Source organism: Eriocheir sinensis, chromosome 12 (assembly GCF_024679095.1).
Source record: "Eriocheir sinensis breed Jianghai 21 chromosome 12, ASM2467909v1, whole genome shotgun sequence".
Taxonomy (NCBI): domain Eukaryota; kingdom Metazoa; phylum Arthropoda; class Malacostraca; order Decapoda; family Varunidae; genus Eriocheir; species Eriocheir sinensis.
Genome location: NC_066520.1, coordinates 11,632,863 through 11,649,476, shown reverse-complemented (window position 1 = coordinate 11,649,476; position 16,614 = coordinate 11,632,863). Strand labels below are relative to the sequence as shown.

At 48.1% G+C, this 16,614-nt stretch overlaps 1 long non-coding RNA gene across 1 annotated transcript in view; it reads left to right on the top strand.

Moving 5' to 3' along the window:
* Positions 1–16,614, top strand: part of LOC126997404 (uncharacterized) — a 74,888-nt gene that overhangs the window by 12,955 nt on the left and 45,319 nt on the right. The window lies entirely within an intron of this gene.

Below are 16,614 nucleotides of genomic sequence, written 5' to 3'. Positions count from 1 at the left end.
TTCTCTCGTCAGTCAATTCAGGAAGCTGTTGCGCCACTTGGGTCTCGGCTGCGCGGCGTGACGTAGAGGAGGCGCACGTCTTAATTAGAAGCCGTAGAAGCTGTTTTAGTAGTTGGTAGTTAACCACGAAACGCGCCGACCTGTGTTTTGACTCCCGCACCGAGACCAGAAGTGAATGTTTCGAAACGGCTTCTCTCCCCGCCTCGAACTTGTCTCCCCGCACCACCCCGCCGTCGCCCCCACCTACTGCACTCCTTCCGCCCTGCCCCCGCTCCCATAATGCAACTCGAACTGCCAATTGAGCCGCGGAATGACGTGCTATTATAACAAATTCGAGTCGTTCAGGAGGTGGTGTTCATGGGCTGTCAGCTGGCAACCCCGAAGGCCCCGGAGAGCGGCCCCGGCCCCGTCCATCACCCGTAAACACACCTTACGCGACCCATGTGCAACTTTGCAACTGTCAACACTTCCCTTCACCCTCGCCCCCCTCCCTTTCTCCCCGCCTCCCCCAGCATCCTCCCTCCTCCCCGCCCCCCTACATGCCCCCCCACCACTACCTTTCCCAGCCCAGGAACCCAATACCTTAATTACCCCGAGATTGCAGGCTGCAGGTGAGTTACTGCCGTTCGTATTTTCTCTTAGTTCATGCCTACCTACATGAAGCTGTTGTGTCGGGAGAGAGAGAGAGAGAGAGAGAGAGAGAGAATGCATACTGAGCACAGGTGTTGGTTGTTATCCATGTTGCTTTCTGTTCTTGTAGTGATGAATATAACAGCAAGTGGCAGGAAGAACTAAGCGGGGATAGGAAAAAAGCAAAAAAAAGTGAGATAGGATAGAAAAAAAGGGCGTATTTTTTTTTTTTACTGTAAAGGACAAAGGGTTCAAGGGCAAAAAAATAAAAAGAAACAATAATGAAAAAAAGCCCGCTACTCACAGATTGAATGGTAAAAGTGCATGGTTAGGGAAAAGGTGGGCAAAGAGGGAAAGACGGAAAAATGTCAATGATGGAAGGGGAGGCAAGGGAGGGACAGGAAAGCGAGGATGTGTAAGCTGCACGGGCCTCGCTAAACCAATTGAGATTAAATGTTTTAGTATGCCTTGATTCCTAAATGAAGGGGAATTTCCTTTTTGTCAGTTTTTTGTTGTCATTTTTTTTTCTTAATGCGGATTTTATTCCTACTACGTTTTCATGTTGTTGTTGTTGTTGTTGTTGTTGTTGTTGTGTCACCGCATTGGTTCGATTCCGGTGGTGGGTAACATTCATTATTATTATTATTATTATTATTATTATTGTTATTGTTATTGTTATTGTTATTATTTTTATTATTATCATTATCATTATTTATTACTTTTATTATCATAAATATCATCATCAAAACTACTTTTATTTATATTTACTATTTTCAGTATTATCATTCTTATAACTCGAGCGATTTATATTCCTCATTCTCACTAGCGGTAAAAGGTTTATACTTCCTGAAGAACGATTGGTGGGAATAGGGAACAAAAACGAACTAGCAGCATTAAAATTGTGCGTCGTCAGATGACTTTCCCTCACCTGCTGAGTTGCGCGTCTCCCCCGCCATCTCACCTTCCCCGTGTTTCCCCTTCCTCCTGCTCGCCTCCTTGTCACCTCCCACTCATGCTTCTTCACCATGGGCACTGTGCTCCATCCCAGCCTCTAAGGTCCCTCACCACCACGCCCCTCCACCGTCACTCACATCGAGGTAATGATCAAGTAACAACACTCCTGTCAAGTGTTTCCATCCATCTCCCTTTACGTCTGTTACTCTCATTTTTCATGTCTTGCTCTCTAAATTTCGTTATTTTTTTCCTTCGCCTTGTACCTCATAGCGACTCATCATATGTCCATTACTCTCCCGACCCCTACTGTTCCTCAAACTGGATTAAGACATGGCCCGAACCAATAAAAGATAATGGATGAAACTTTAATCAAGTGAGGCTGACAAGCACACGCCATGCAAGTTGTGCTTCCTCACGGCGCTAATCTATCTCGTGCATCTGTCTGCAGCGAAGGCCCTCCTCGGCACACGGCCACCTGCGACATCAGGGTTACCGCTCTTCACAGTCACCAGGTGTTTCCTGGTACCTGTTTATCTACCTGTCTTTTAAAACTGAACAACTGTGCACAAAATCTTCACCGTGTGGCACTTGCTTCATCGATATATAATATTTGTGGCATTGTATATAGAACAGGAACACTGGTTGAAAGTTTTGGAGGCATCATTTTGTGTAAACAGCATACACGGGGGATTTCTACTCCATATTCAAGCAAGGAGGATCGTTGAGCGTGACATGGATCATTTATTCATTGGCTTTATAGGACTGAGGGAAGAATGTCGGGTGATTGCTTTCCTGATCGATCTTCGGGTTTGCACAAGGTGGTGTGTGCTTGGCAGTGCTTTGTATGGGCCACGAGGGCTGAGAGGCCGGCCAGGTGGGAGGCCTGAGCGCCATCAGCCCCGCTTGCCCTCGTTCGTATAATTGTATACTTTCCATTGGTGTTGGTGGAGCCTTGAGGCCGAGTCTACGAGGCCACCCACCGCCCGCGTGGCCACCCACTGCCAGCCCGTCCCGCCCCGCTGCCCTCTAGGCGCCGGGCAGCGGAGGAATCTCTGGGCGGGACGCGGAGAGCCAGCACAAAAAAGCTCATGAATCCTGTAAACTGTGTAATTGCGTATGGTGCCGAGTGTGTCCGAGGCCTCGCCAGGAGCGGCACTGAGAGGCCCAGCCACCCGGAATGTGCTGCCGCTGCCTCGCTTCAGAGTTTTACCTTGAAAGAGCAAGCATCGTCCAGGACTGTTGTCGCATCCTGGAGACCACAGGCAAGCAACCACTTAAGAGGAGTTTTTTTTCTCTCGCGACGCGCGGGGGCAGAACCTTAACGACTTAATTCCGCGGGTCAGACACAGCCGTTGATTAAGTCAGCAAGCCTCGGGTGGGAAGCTGACTTGTGGAGGGAGACAGCGCAAGGTAACGTGCCTAATTATTCAACTACTACGCTTCGGGTGAGTAATGTGTTGGGCTCCGGTAACAGCGAGGCCCCGTGACGGACAGCAGGCCGCCGCGTAGCCCGCTTAATGCCACCCCCGCGCCGCGCCGAGGCCAGCGCCGCCGCCCCCTCTTCTCTCACCATCAACACTATTTTTGCGCCATTGAACTTGATCCCGTAAGATAAAAGTCAGATCATATGCAGAATTTCACAGTTCCTACTTCCCGTCCGTTTATCCGGAGTTATTAGGATTACAGGAGTTCGTCTTCGAAAATTGTGGGTTTGTCTTCCCCGCCGGATGCTCCCGCCGACCGCCAACAGCTCCGGTAATGGCGCCTAATTATCGTCTTTTCAACAACTTTGCATATCGTTGATCGTGTGGCTGGCGCGACAAGGTGGGCTGGTGGGTGGGTGGGCGGCGGGCGGAATGGGCGCGTAGATGGAGAGGTTGAGGGAGCGAGTTGACGAGTGGGTAGGCGAGTGATTTAGCAAACAGGTGGGCAGGCGGAGAGTCAGCGGCCTTCAGGAGGTGGACGGAAGGGAGACAAACGAGAAGGAGAGGTGGTGGTGGCCCGCTGGTGGAGAAGTACTGGTGGAGGAATATGAGCAAGATACGGTACAAAAGGTGGTAATGGCGGTAGGATGGTGGAGGTGATGGCGACTGTAGGGATAGGTGAAGTGGATCGGGTAGTGGATGTTTGGAAAGAGGTGAGGAGGAGTGGAAATTTTGGTGGAGGTTTGTGGGTGGGAAAGGTAATGGAAAAGAATCGTGGAGGTGTGCGGTTAATGGAGGAGGAGGTGGATGAAGGTTGTGTGTGGAGAGTGGCGCCGTGTATAAAATAAAAACGGTAGTAAACGCATAACTTTAGTAGATGCGAATAGAAACGTCTAGATCAAAGCTGCGGGCATGCGAAAAATTGGGGACAGCAGGAGTGTGTTTGGGGGAGGAGGAGGAGGAGGAAGGATGAGGGGGGAAGGATGAGAGGGGGAAGGATGAGAGGGGGAAGGATGAGGGGGTGAAGGATGAGGGAGTGAAGGATGAGGGGGGAAGGATGAGGGGGGAAGGATGAGAGGGGAAGGATGAGGGGGAAGGATGAGAGGGGGAAGGATGAGGGAGGGAAGGATGAGGGGGTAAGGATAAGGGGGGAAGGATGAGTTGGAAGGATGAGAGGGGAAGGATGAGGGGGGAAGGATGGGGTGGGGGGCAAAGCAGGATATGTGAGGGGGCTGGGGTGAGTGCCTTGTTCCCTCCGTATAGTGCCACGCTCTGCCGGCTCTCCTATTTACCATTCCTGCTGACGAAACTTACTTAAGAGACTCCAAAACGACCCTTGTGTTAGTAATTCCCGTTACGACACCGCCCCTCCGACCCACCCACTCCACTACCTGTCCCGCCCCTCCCTGCCCGCTCCGCCCCGCCCAGTCAGCCCTGCCCAGCCCCGCCATAACACCCACTCCCCGCCCTTTTCAGTCTTATACTTGGAAATACTCATCTTAATATGTCCTTCAGTCACAAGTACACACACACACACACACACACACACACACACACACACACACACACACACACACACACACACACACAGACACACACACCTTAACCGAAACTACTTTCAATTGCATATCGTACATCATGAATTAATTTGCAAGGTTTCATTTCGTTTAGTCTAATTTCACCGGTTCGAGTAATACGTGTGTGTGTGTGTGTGTGTGTGTGTGTGTGTGTGTGTGTGTGTGTGTGTGTGTGTATGTGTGTGTGTGTGTCGGAGAGGGTCGACCACCTACGCCTTGACGCCGACCTGTCCCGACTCTTCCACGACTCACTCAAAGGATTCCTCACTCAAACTAACGTCGCCGTCTCCTCCTGCTCTTCGTTCTCCTCTTGCTCTTCGTCCTCCTCCTTCTCTTCCTCTTCCTGCTCCTCTTCGTCGCCGCCGCCGCCGCCGCCGCATCTTCCCCTTGACTGCTCCACAAACATTCCCGTGATCACCCGAACCTTCATATTTCCTCCTCGATATTCCTTTTCCACGCGGTCACCTTGGAAAGCAGCCCCCTCTCCTTCCCCCCTTCCCCCTCCCCCTTCCCCCCTTAGGTCATCTGCTCTCGAATACGATCTCTTGTTTTGTGAGATGCCTTATTTTTCTTTTTTCTAGAGTTCTTGGACTTTTTTTTCTTTTTTCTAGAGTTCTTGGTCTTAGATATTCCCGATTTATTCATGTTTGTTTTACGTACGAGGTTTTCTGATGCGAATGTCAAAAAAAAAAAAATTGTGATGCCTTTTATGTTTAATTCGTATCATCTCACTATCTTTATCATGTGGCTCTCACTTCAGAATTTGACTGCTCCTCCTCTCCTTCGCTTTATTTCCCCCCGACCCACACAAGTGTATTAAAGTAGCATTCATGGACATTTTTTGCAGACTTGTGTTTCATATAATGTTAATAAATTTCGAGTGCATTCTTCTATCTACCCGTCTCCCGTTCACTGTTTCTAAATGACCAAATACTTCTTTCCCCGCCACTCACTCAGTTTATCCCCCAAACCTCATTCCCAGTCTTTCCTTTAACACCACAATCTCCACTTCTCCCTTTGACGTCCCAGTCTTCCAATCCTTCCCAGTCGCCCAGCATCTCCCTGTCATCTCGCCGATCTCTGGAAGCCAATCTTCCCTTCCCTGTGAGCCCAGACCTTCCCTTCGCCCCTCACATTTCCGCCCCAAGTTTCCAGGCTCTGACTTGTAATATTCCTCGGCGCCCTGGAAGCGTTTACTTGACACGGAAAGCGTCATATTTGACAGATTTTTCCTTAAAATTGGATTGCCGAGCCCTTTGATCTATCAGAGGCAGTTAGAAGCAGCCTGGAAGCGCCGCGGGGCCTTCCTGGAGAGGCCGGGCGCTGGGGTCCTGCTGGCGGGGTGTGACAACTCTCGATAATACGCGGCTTCTTGGCTTTGCTGCTTCCCTGGAGCATTCAAACGCACTGCCTTTGAGTACGATGTTCTCCCCACCTTCTGGAATTCCGTGGAGGCCGCTGAGTCATGTGTGGACTCTGTGGTAGGCGCTGCGGTGAAAAAACACTTTCCGGAGGTTGAAATATCTGGATGCTTCCCACCTGGGTTCGTTCATCTCGTTTGCCGTGATGGAAGTGGAGGGAGACGAAATGGAGCGGGGATGGATCCTGGTCGCTACATTGCCATCACGTGGAGACACCCAGGTGACGGCCGCTGGCTGAGAGAGGAAAAACACGGATGAAAATAATAAGAAGGTCCTTGGCGGCGGTGAATTATCGTGCCCCGCCAGGTCCTCCCTCCCGCGTCCCCGTGCAACAGGCTCGGTTTAATATCCAAGACCGATTAAGAATGCCACAAAAGCCACTACGGGTAATCCTCACATTTTCTCCCTTGCGACTCTCCGCCCGAAGGCTGCTTTGGGCGTCCCGCGGCCCCGCGCTGGAGGTCGCTGATGCTGCCATTCTGCGCCTCCTCAGATCTTCAGCCAATATTAAGGTCATCCATCGCCAACTTTTCGCCTTATAGGATTTAATCGCAGGAGTCACGTCTCGACCCTCCGCCGGTAGTCATTGTGGCAGCGACGAAGGGAATCATATATTGTTGAAGACTTAAAGTGTCATTATTTTATAGAGACGCATGTTCCAGGGGATGCATCGACACGTAGAATGAGGCGTCCGATCGCTGTATTGTTCATAAATCTTCCCGGAAAGCCCAAAAAATCGGCGAAAATGAGGGAAGAACAGTGGACGAAATGGATTATACCGGTGGAGGAGGGAAGATGGAGGACGGGAGTGAGATAATGAGGAGGCAAGTCAGGAGAGGAGGAGAAAAGATCCGTTGAGGAGAAAGTAAAGAAATTGCAGAAAGATAAGTTACAAATCCGGCCTAATGAGAGAGAGAGAGAGAGAGAATAGGTAAGGTTTTTGTTTGTCTTTCTCTAAAATAAAAATCGATGGGAAGAGAAAAAGGAAACAGGGTAAAAAAAATAACCACAGTAAAAAGTGTAAAAGCACCATTCGTTTTCTCCTCCTCCTCCTCCTCCTCCTCCTCCTCCTCCTCCTCCTCCTCCTCCTCCTCCTCCTCCTCCTCTGATCGTAATGAGGCCAGTATTCCCCGGAGACGCTCTTAGTAAACACCCCATCAGCGCCTTCGTCATGTTCCCTCCCTCCCTTTCTCCCCCTTCCTCCTCCTCTCTCTCGTCCTCCTCCTCCTCCTCCTCCTCCTCCTTCTCATCTTTATCTCTCTGGTTTCCTTTTTTCTATTTTTACCAGTATTTCACTTTTTTTTTATTCATCTGTACTTTTTGTTTCCCTCCTCCTCCTCCTCCTCCTCCTCCTCTTCTTCCTCCTCCTAATCTTCCTCCCCTCTTCGTCTTTCCTTTCCCATTGCTGCCATATCAAAAGACCACATCGTAGCATCCTACATCTCGTTCGGTAATCAGTTTCGTTGATCCAATTAATTTCTCCCAACTTCCTCCTCCTCCTCCTCCTCCTCCTCCTCCTATTTCCTTCTGACACTTTCTCTACCTTTCTTTATTCTTCATTTCTTTGTTTTCCCTTTGCCTCCATTTCCTTAACCCAGTCTCCCTTCACCTGGACTTCTCATTTCTCCCTTTGATGTGATGACGCGAGGACAGAGACGAGTATTCTTTACACACACACACACACACACACACACACACACACACACACACACACACTAGCGCTAACGTAGCTGATCTTCTGTCTGGTAATACTCCGCAGTCTCATCTATACGTAAGCGCAGGGAAAAGAAGCCAAAAGGAGTAGTAAGGTATTAATAAGCTTCCTCGTCATTTCCTTCTCCGGGCGTTGGCTTACCGAGGGCGGCGACTCGAGCACGCCAGGAGGAGAGAACACGATTGAAAGATAGAAAAATAGGAAGATGCGGGGAGGGGGGCAATAATGTCTGTCTGTGTTTCTGTCAGTCTGTGTGTGTGTGTCTGTGTGACTGGCTGTCTTTGTAATTTTCGTCATCGCCGTCGGCAATGTTGTCCTGAAGGGAATTTATTATCACCCCTACGACTGATGGCTCTCACGTACTCATTCCACTTTTTCCACGTACTCATTCCACATTTTCCACATTCCACTTTTCCATGTACTCATTCCACTCATTCCACATTTTCCACATTCCACTTTTCCACGTACTCATTCCACATTTTCCACATTCCACTTTTCCACGTACTCATTCCACTCATTCCACATTTTCCACATTCCACTTTTCCACGTACTCATTTCACTCATTCCACTTTTTCACGTACTCATTCCACATTTTCCACATTCCACTTTTCCACGTACTCATTCCACTCAATCCACTTTTTCACGTACTCATTCCACACTTTCCACATTCCACTTTTCCACGTACTCATTCCATTCATTCCACTTTCTCCACATACTCATTCCATTCATTCCACTTTTCCACGTACTCATTCCACTCATTCCACTTTTCCACGTACTCATTCCACTCATTCCACTTTTTCCACGTACTCATTCCATTCATTCCACTTTTCCACATACTCATTCCATTCATTCCACTTTTCCACGTACTCATTCCACTCATTCCACTTTTCCACGTACTCAGTCTACTCGTTACACTTTTTCACGTACTCATTCCACATTTTCCACATTCCACTTTTCCACGTACTCATTCCACTCATTCCACTTTTCCACGTACTCATTCCACTCATTCCACTTTTCCACGTACTCATTCCACTCATTCCACTTTTCCACGTACTCATTCCACTCATTCCACTTTCCCACATACTCATTCCACTTTTCCACGTACTCACTCCACTCATTCCTCTTTTTCCACGTACTCATTCCACTCATTCCACTTTTCCACGTACTCATTCCACTCATTCCACTTTTTCCACGTACTCATTCCACTCATTCCTCTTTTCCACGTACTCATTCCACTCATTCCACTTTTCCACGTACTCGTTCCACTCATTCCACTTTTTCCACGTACTCATTCCACTCATTCCACTTTTTCCACGTACTCATTCCACATTTTCCACATTCCACTTTTTCACGTACTCATTCCACATTTTCGTTATCGTTGTCGTCATTGTTGTCCTGGAGGGAATTTCTTATCACCCCTACGACTGATTACTCTCTCGTACTCATTCCACTATTTTGCATCATATTTTAGTTTGCTTTCCACGCCTCGTCTTTTCCATTTTCATTCTCATTCCATTTTCATTCCATTTTCATACTCATTCCATTTTCATTCTCATTCTATTTTCATTGTCATTCTTGTTTCGTAGCCATTCCACAAAACCCTCACAGCTTTGAGTCACGAAGTAGCAGCCTGCCTCAAGCCTCCCTCCCATCACCTACATCATCCCTCACGTCCCAAGCTCGTAAGCATATCCCTTCACTCTATCACACCCCCATCGGCGCCTCCAGCAAGGGTCCACCACTAAGCCGCCCTCAGCACATTACAGGTTGAAGGGAAATTAGTTTACGAAAGTTTTAGCGGAGAGTTAGTAAATCTGGCGACGGTGGTGACAGCAGGGCGATACCAGAGAGGGACAGACACAGACAGACAGACAGACAGATGGACGTTCTATCAGTCAAATGTTGCGCTTCCCGTATTTTACAGAACGTGCATCCCTGGTGTAGGTGTTAAGACTGCTGGGAAGCCAAACAGATGCTTTATTATTTGCTGTGTGTTTTATTCTCTCTCTCTCTCTCTCTCTCTCTCTCTCTCTCTCTCTCTCTCTCTCTCTCTCTCTCTCTCTCTCTCTCTCTCTCTCTCTCTCTCTCTCTCTCTCTCTCTCTCTCTCTCTCTCTCTCTCTCTCTCTCTCTCTCTCTCTCTCTCTCTCTCTCTCTCTCTCTCTCTCTCTCTCTCAATCTGTCTATCTCTATCTATCTATCTATCTATCTATCTACATCCATCTGTGTGTGTGTGTGTGTGTGTGTGTGTGTGTGTGTGTGTGTGTGTGAATATTACGCAAGGGATCAGCAGCACGCCAAATCAGGAGTTCTTAAAGTATCAGAAGCCTTCTTTGCCGCTCGCTCTAACTCACTCATACTTTAATCTTGTACAAACTCGTGCAGACTAGCGACGTGCGGGACTTTGCATGTCTATTTAGGTCAGTGGAACGTTTACAGAGGCGGTGTGTGTGTGTGTGTGTGTGTGTGTGTGTGTGTGTGTGTTCTATGCTGGGTGCCGAATATATATCCACGTGTGCAAAGATTAAGTACTAAAAGGATTGACCCGAAGAAGAAGAAGAAGAACCAGAAGAAGAAGAAGAAGAAGTAGAAGAAGGAGAAGAAGAAGATGACGAAAATGTAAGAGAAAAAAGTGAAATCTCGGTATTCCTTTGAACCGAACATCCAAAGAAAGATAATAAGTGTTCGCACAAAGGAAAGAATAGTCGCATGTGTTTCCTCAGCGGCACTTTGAGAGATCATTAGTTGCGTTTCCTGCAGAGTCAGGGTTACTTTACTCTATTCCACCTATCCCCCCAGAAAAAAACTTACACGCCGGTACTTTAAGGCAGAAGACGAACTGCTCGCCGGTACTTTAACGCAGAAGACAGACGGAAGACAGAGGAGAAACAAGAAGAAGCAAAATATGGGTCACCTCTTTTACGAATACGAAAGATAAGTTGTCAAGCTTCCTGGAGGGTCACAAGTTTATTTTAAGGTATTTTCTTCCTCGTGTTCCCTTAAAAAGACTTGCACGCCGGTATTTTAACGCAGATGACACTCAAGACAGACGGAAGACAGGACAGAAACATGAAGAAGCAATATTTGGGTCACCTTTTAGGGTCACAAGTTTATTTTAAGGTGTATTCTTCCTCGTGTTCCCCTTAAAAGACTTACACGCCGGTATTTTAAGGGAGAAGACACTCAAGACAGACGGAAGACAGGAGAAACAAGAAGAAGCAATATTTGGGTCACCTCTTTTACGAACACGAAAGATAAGTTGTTGAGCTTCCTAGAGGGTCACAAGTTTATTTTAAGGTATTTTTCCTCGTGTTCCCTTAAAAAGACTTACAAGCCGGTATTTTAAGGCAGAAGACACTCAAGACAGACGGAAGACTGAGGAGAAACATGAAAAAGCCAAATTCGGTGCACCCCTTTTAAGGATACACGCTTATCTTCTGCCTTTTGACTATGAATCGTGAATCAGTGACGGTGGGGTGCTTGCTACGAGACCCTAAATTCATCCCCCCTCCTTCCCCACCTTCCTCATCCCTCCCCAAGGCACTCATCCCATTAGCTCCTTACCACGTGTATCCACCGTTCGCCCACGTCTACAAACACTCACTCTTTCTCGGGTTTCACTTTTATCTCTTTACTTAACCATTCGTATCTTCCTCCAGTGCCGTCATGTCTTGCACCCTCTCATCTCGCTTGCCGCCCTCGCTCCTCCTCCTCCTCCTTCTAACCCGCCTTTATCTCCTCCTCCCTTCTCCTCCCTGCTTCTCCCTGTTCCCTCCTCCACCGCAACACTCATTTCTCTCCGCCCTCCTGCCATGTCCACGCGTTCCCTCTCATCCTTTGCCTCTGTTTCCTCCTTTAATTCATTCCTCTACCTTTGATGTTCCACAGATCTCCTTCATTCTTTGCGCCGTGTCCCTGTGATTTTCTCTCCTTCCCTCCTTCTCGCTTCCTTCCCAGTTCCTCCCTCCCTTCCTCCTTCCCTTCCTCTCCTTTTCTAGTCTCCTGCGCCTCCCCTCTTTTCTCTCCTCCCTCCCTCTCTTCCTCTCTCTAGCCCAATCCCCCCCCGAGTCGCAAGCTCTTCCTCCTCTTGAAGTCGTTGATAAAAGAGCAGAAAGCGGCACCCAACTCGCTAAGGACAGGCAAAGGTGGAACACACACACACTCACGAACACACACAAACACCGAAAAAAGAGATCAAGACTTCCCCTTGAAGCCATTGCCACACCTGATCTTCCTAATGACTTAGAAGAGTAAAAAGAGGTAGAAAAAAAAAGAACTTCCCCACTAAGCAGACATTAATAGCAACACCGATTTCTTACGTGGACAAAACTAACCCTCCCAGAATATTCTTTTTAAAGATAACTAGTAACAAAAACTACTGAAGACCAAGTCCCTCTGTATCCACTTCCTTGGCGCAGCTCAGAGGACCCAAGACTGTTTGAGGAGGGCGCGGGGAGAGGGCGGGAAGTGAGGGAGCAGAGAACAGGGGAGGCAAAGAACAGGAAATGAAGGACAGTGATCGAAACGGTGTAAGGAAAAAAAGGAGCGAGAGAGAGAGAGAGAGGGAGAGGGAGACAGACACAGGAAAACGAGAGTGAAAATGATAATATCGGTGAAAGGAAAGGGGAAAGTGAAGAGGAGGAAGGGAAAGCTTCGCCGCCGTCGTCGTCCTCATAACTCAGCGGCGCCGTGAATCGTCCTGCTGCGAGGGAGGAGGTGGGCCAATTAGGGACTCATTTACTGTAAACACTGCATCGGGCGGGGAGAACAGCGGCCGCGGAGTAGTTGTCATTCCGTGCAGCGGCTGGACACCCACGCGGCTAACTATTCCAAACCACCGCTAACGACTTAATCCCCTCACCACCTCGCAATTTGCCCCGCTGGTGATTTAGGCGCTGGCAGAACCCGGCGACGTCAACAGGTGCGCCCCGAGCAAGGCAGTGCAGGTAATGAGGGTAATTGTGACCTTGTGGGCACCGGGATTTACACTCATTGTAGCTCATGATATAATTTTAATCAGTCTGTTGATATACGGTGATATGTTTCCTGCTTCTCTTTTTTTTCCCTCTCTCTTTTACACACACACACACACACACACACACACACACACACACACACACACACACACACACACACACACACACACACACACACACACACACACACACACACACACACACACACACACACACACACACACACACACACACACACACACACACACACACACACACACACACACACACACACACAGAGGAGAGGATATAAATTGAAAGTAAAGGAGTGGAAAAAGGAGGAAGAAAAGTCAGCGGTGGAGAAGGAAGAGGAGGAGGAGGGGGAGGAGGAGGAGGAGGAGGAGGAGGAGGAGGAGGATTTGGAGGAGGACGAGACTGGTTGTGTAATCATGAAATGTAATTGTTGACGTTGTAAAGAATTTATTGTTGGTGTAATTGTCGTTAATTAAAGGTTCGGAGGCGACTGCTTGAGAAGGGGGGCAAGGGGGGGGGGGGGGTCTCGTTGGTGTCTGGCCCAATCACAGGCGTCGGTCGAACTTGGTGCCTCCCCATGCTCCTATTCTCCCTCTCCTAACCCTCCCTAACTCCCCCACGCCCCCTACATTAAGACACTCCTCGCATCAAATCAGCCCGTTAACACTCATCTCAACTTTCTTAACACCCATTTTTCTCCCATCCTTGTCCTCTTCATCCTCCTGCCAGCATCTCTCCTTATCCCCCACCTTGTTCTCTCATATAACATCCCACTACTACTACTACTACTACTACTACTACTTTTTTTTTTTTAATACTACATAAATGATACCTCCACCCATGTTTATTTTCCCGACACATAATCATGGAGGGCTCCATAGCTTGGAGGTCATTAGCCCCAACTCTGTTCGCTAATGACTGTGGCATCCAACCATATCACTACTACTACTACTACTACTACTCCCACTACTACAATAACGACCATCACCACTCCAACATCTTACTCCACCCTCCTCCATCCCCCTTTCCCATCCTGCTCACCACCATATGACTTACGCCACCCTCAGCCTCCACCTCCACCACCACCACCACCGCCGCCACCACCGCCCGTCAGCTGTATTACAAAGAACCAATAATTTCCAGCCATTTCCCAAGAACGTCGGTGCGGGTTTACGAGTCTGTTAATGTGTCGGGGATGCGCACGGTAGCGACCAACGAGCGGACGAGCGTCTCCCTTAATGCCTCCACGAGTTATTAGTCCGGGAATTATGCTAGTGAGGCCAAGACAGGTGGGCCCTCATTACCTGGTGGTGGTGGGTGACGGTGGTGGTGGTGGTGTATTTATTTATTTTTCTCCTCGCCCTATTTATATTAGTTCCCCCTATCTCATTATTATCTTTATTACTATTTGCTTATATTTTCTCTCTTTCATTATTTTCTTCGTCTTATTTTCTCCGTATCTTATTTTCTGCCCTTATTTTCTTCCATTCTCCTTTTATCATTGTTATTTTCATCCTCGCCTTATCATTGTCTTCCCCTTATCATCATTCTTTTATCCGCATTATTAGTATTATCTTCATCGCTTCTTATTACTTTCTCTCCTCGTGTGTCCGTCCGTCTGTGTGTGTGCGTGCGTGTGTTTGTGCCTTATGACGTATGTTCCTTCCCCTTCGCTCGACAGGCAGCTCTTCCTCTTCCTCCTCCGGCGTCCCCTAATTCCCTCAGCACTCCGGGCACGTTCGCACTTTAAGCTTCCCTAATCACTTCCTCACACCGATCACTCCGCGTCTGTCTCCCGCTCCCTGCCTGGCCCTCCCCGAACTCCTGTCCAATCATATCCTCTTCCCTTCCTTTCACGACTTAAAAATTCTGTCGTTCGTTCCTTCCTTCCTTTCTTCCTTCCCTCCCTCCCTCCCTCCTTCCTTCCTTCCTTCCTTCCTTCCTTCCTTCCTTCCTTCCTTCCTTCCTTCCTTCCTTCCTTCCTTTCCCCCAACCAAGCATTCATTTACACTTCCCTTTTCCTATAACCTTCTCTTCCCAGCCTCGCCAAACCCCAATCGTCTCTGTTTCCTTTTAGTTTCCCCTCAAGCCCATTATCACCACCGCTTCTCCTCTTCCCCCAATCGACCATGTATCTTTTTAAGTGCGGTCTATAGCGCCAATAGGCTTTCTTCAGGGGTCTCATGGATAGCCCGTTATTGGCGCAGGTGAGTTTTATTTATAGTGGTTGCCGTTATGCTTGACTCTTGCTTGGCTCATGCAGCTCTCCAGGTCTCCAGTTAAACGAAGTCGCTCCTTTTCTTCAAACCTTCACTTCCCTAACCTCGCCATGCCTTAACCTTCTCTTTATTTCCTCTAAGTTTCCCCTCAAGCCCATTATCGCCACCACCTTAACTCTTCCCCAACCTCCCTCACTGAAATCTGGCCTTCGCTTGACGGCCTATTCTTCTCCGCCACACATTCACTCTCTCCCCGTAAGACTCTTCCTCACCTTCTCATCATCTCCGGACGCCTCCCTCGCCTCCCTTTGTTTCCTTCAGTCCGCCCCTAACGACCCTCCATTTGCCACATTGTAACCACCGCGACCTACTTTCTTTTTAACCTTCACTCTCCCTTCCGTAGCTTCGTGGCGTTGAAGTAAATGTCTAGACCTCTTATACTATTTACCTGTGTTTCTTACCGTTTCTTTTTTACCTGAGCGTGTATATAATTCGTTCTCTTGTTACGTAATTTGTTTATTTTTCTCGTTTGCCAGCATGAAATTCCCTTATCTTGTCCTCAGTCTATTGTTTCTAAAGTTCTTGTCCTTCATATTATACGGTCCTAAATTCTGCACCTCCAACCACTAATCAGACTCTTCAAAACACTCATTTCTCCTCTATTTTTGATGTCACCCCTAAGCCTCTAACCTTTGCCAGACTCTATAAGGCTCTAAGTGTCTGTCTCTCTCTTCTACTCCGAAAAATGTCACAACCAAACCAGTACTCTTCCCCAAATTCTACAAACCTTTTCATCAGACTCTACAAACTCAATCTTTGCTCGTATTTATGTCACTCTCAAACTTCTAACCTTATCCAGACTTCACTAACCACTCACTTTCGCTACTTTCCTCCTATAGATGTCACACCCATATCTCTAACCTCTCCCAAACTCTACAAACCTTTCCACCTGACACTGTAAACTCCGTCTCTACTTTTATTGATGTTACTCCCAACCTCTAACCCTCGCCATACTTTACCAGCTTCTCACTCTCTCTTTCCTCTCCTTCTATAGATGTCACACCCACGTCTCTAACCTCTCCCAAACTCTACAAACCTTTTCATCAGATTCGACAAACTCAATCTTTGCTCGTATTAATTTCACTCTCAAACCTCTAACCTTATCCACACTTCACTAACCTCTCACTTTCGCTCATCTCCTCCTATAGATGTCATATCCACGTCTCTAACCTCTCCCAAACTCTACAAACCTTTTTATCAGACTCTACAAATTCAGTCTCTACTCTTATTGATGTTGCTCCCAAACCTCTAACCTTCGCCAGACTTCACAAGCCTCTCACTCTCTACTCCTATAGATGTCACTCCCACGTCTCTAACCTTCCACAAACTGAACAAACCCCTCGCTCTCCTCTCCACACGTTGCCCTTCACACCCCTCCACCGTTCCCAGCCCCTCAGCTCGATCCCCCGCACCTCACCCCACACCCTCGATTCTCTCCTATAGGCTCGTAAGTCCGGCACCAATACGGCCTAATTATAACAAAGTCCGCGGAACGAGTGGTTTTCGAATTTATCTTTCTCCTCCTCCTCCTCCTCCTCCTCTAGGCGCTTCGTTCGCCCTCTCATCCCACTCTGATCCATCTCTTGATATCTAGGCCTTGTGTGTGTGTGTATGTGTGTGTGTGTGTGT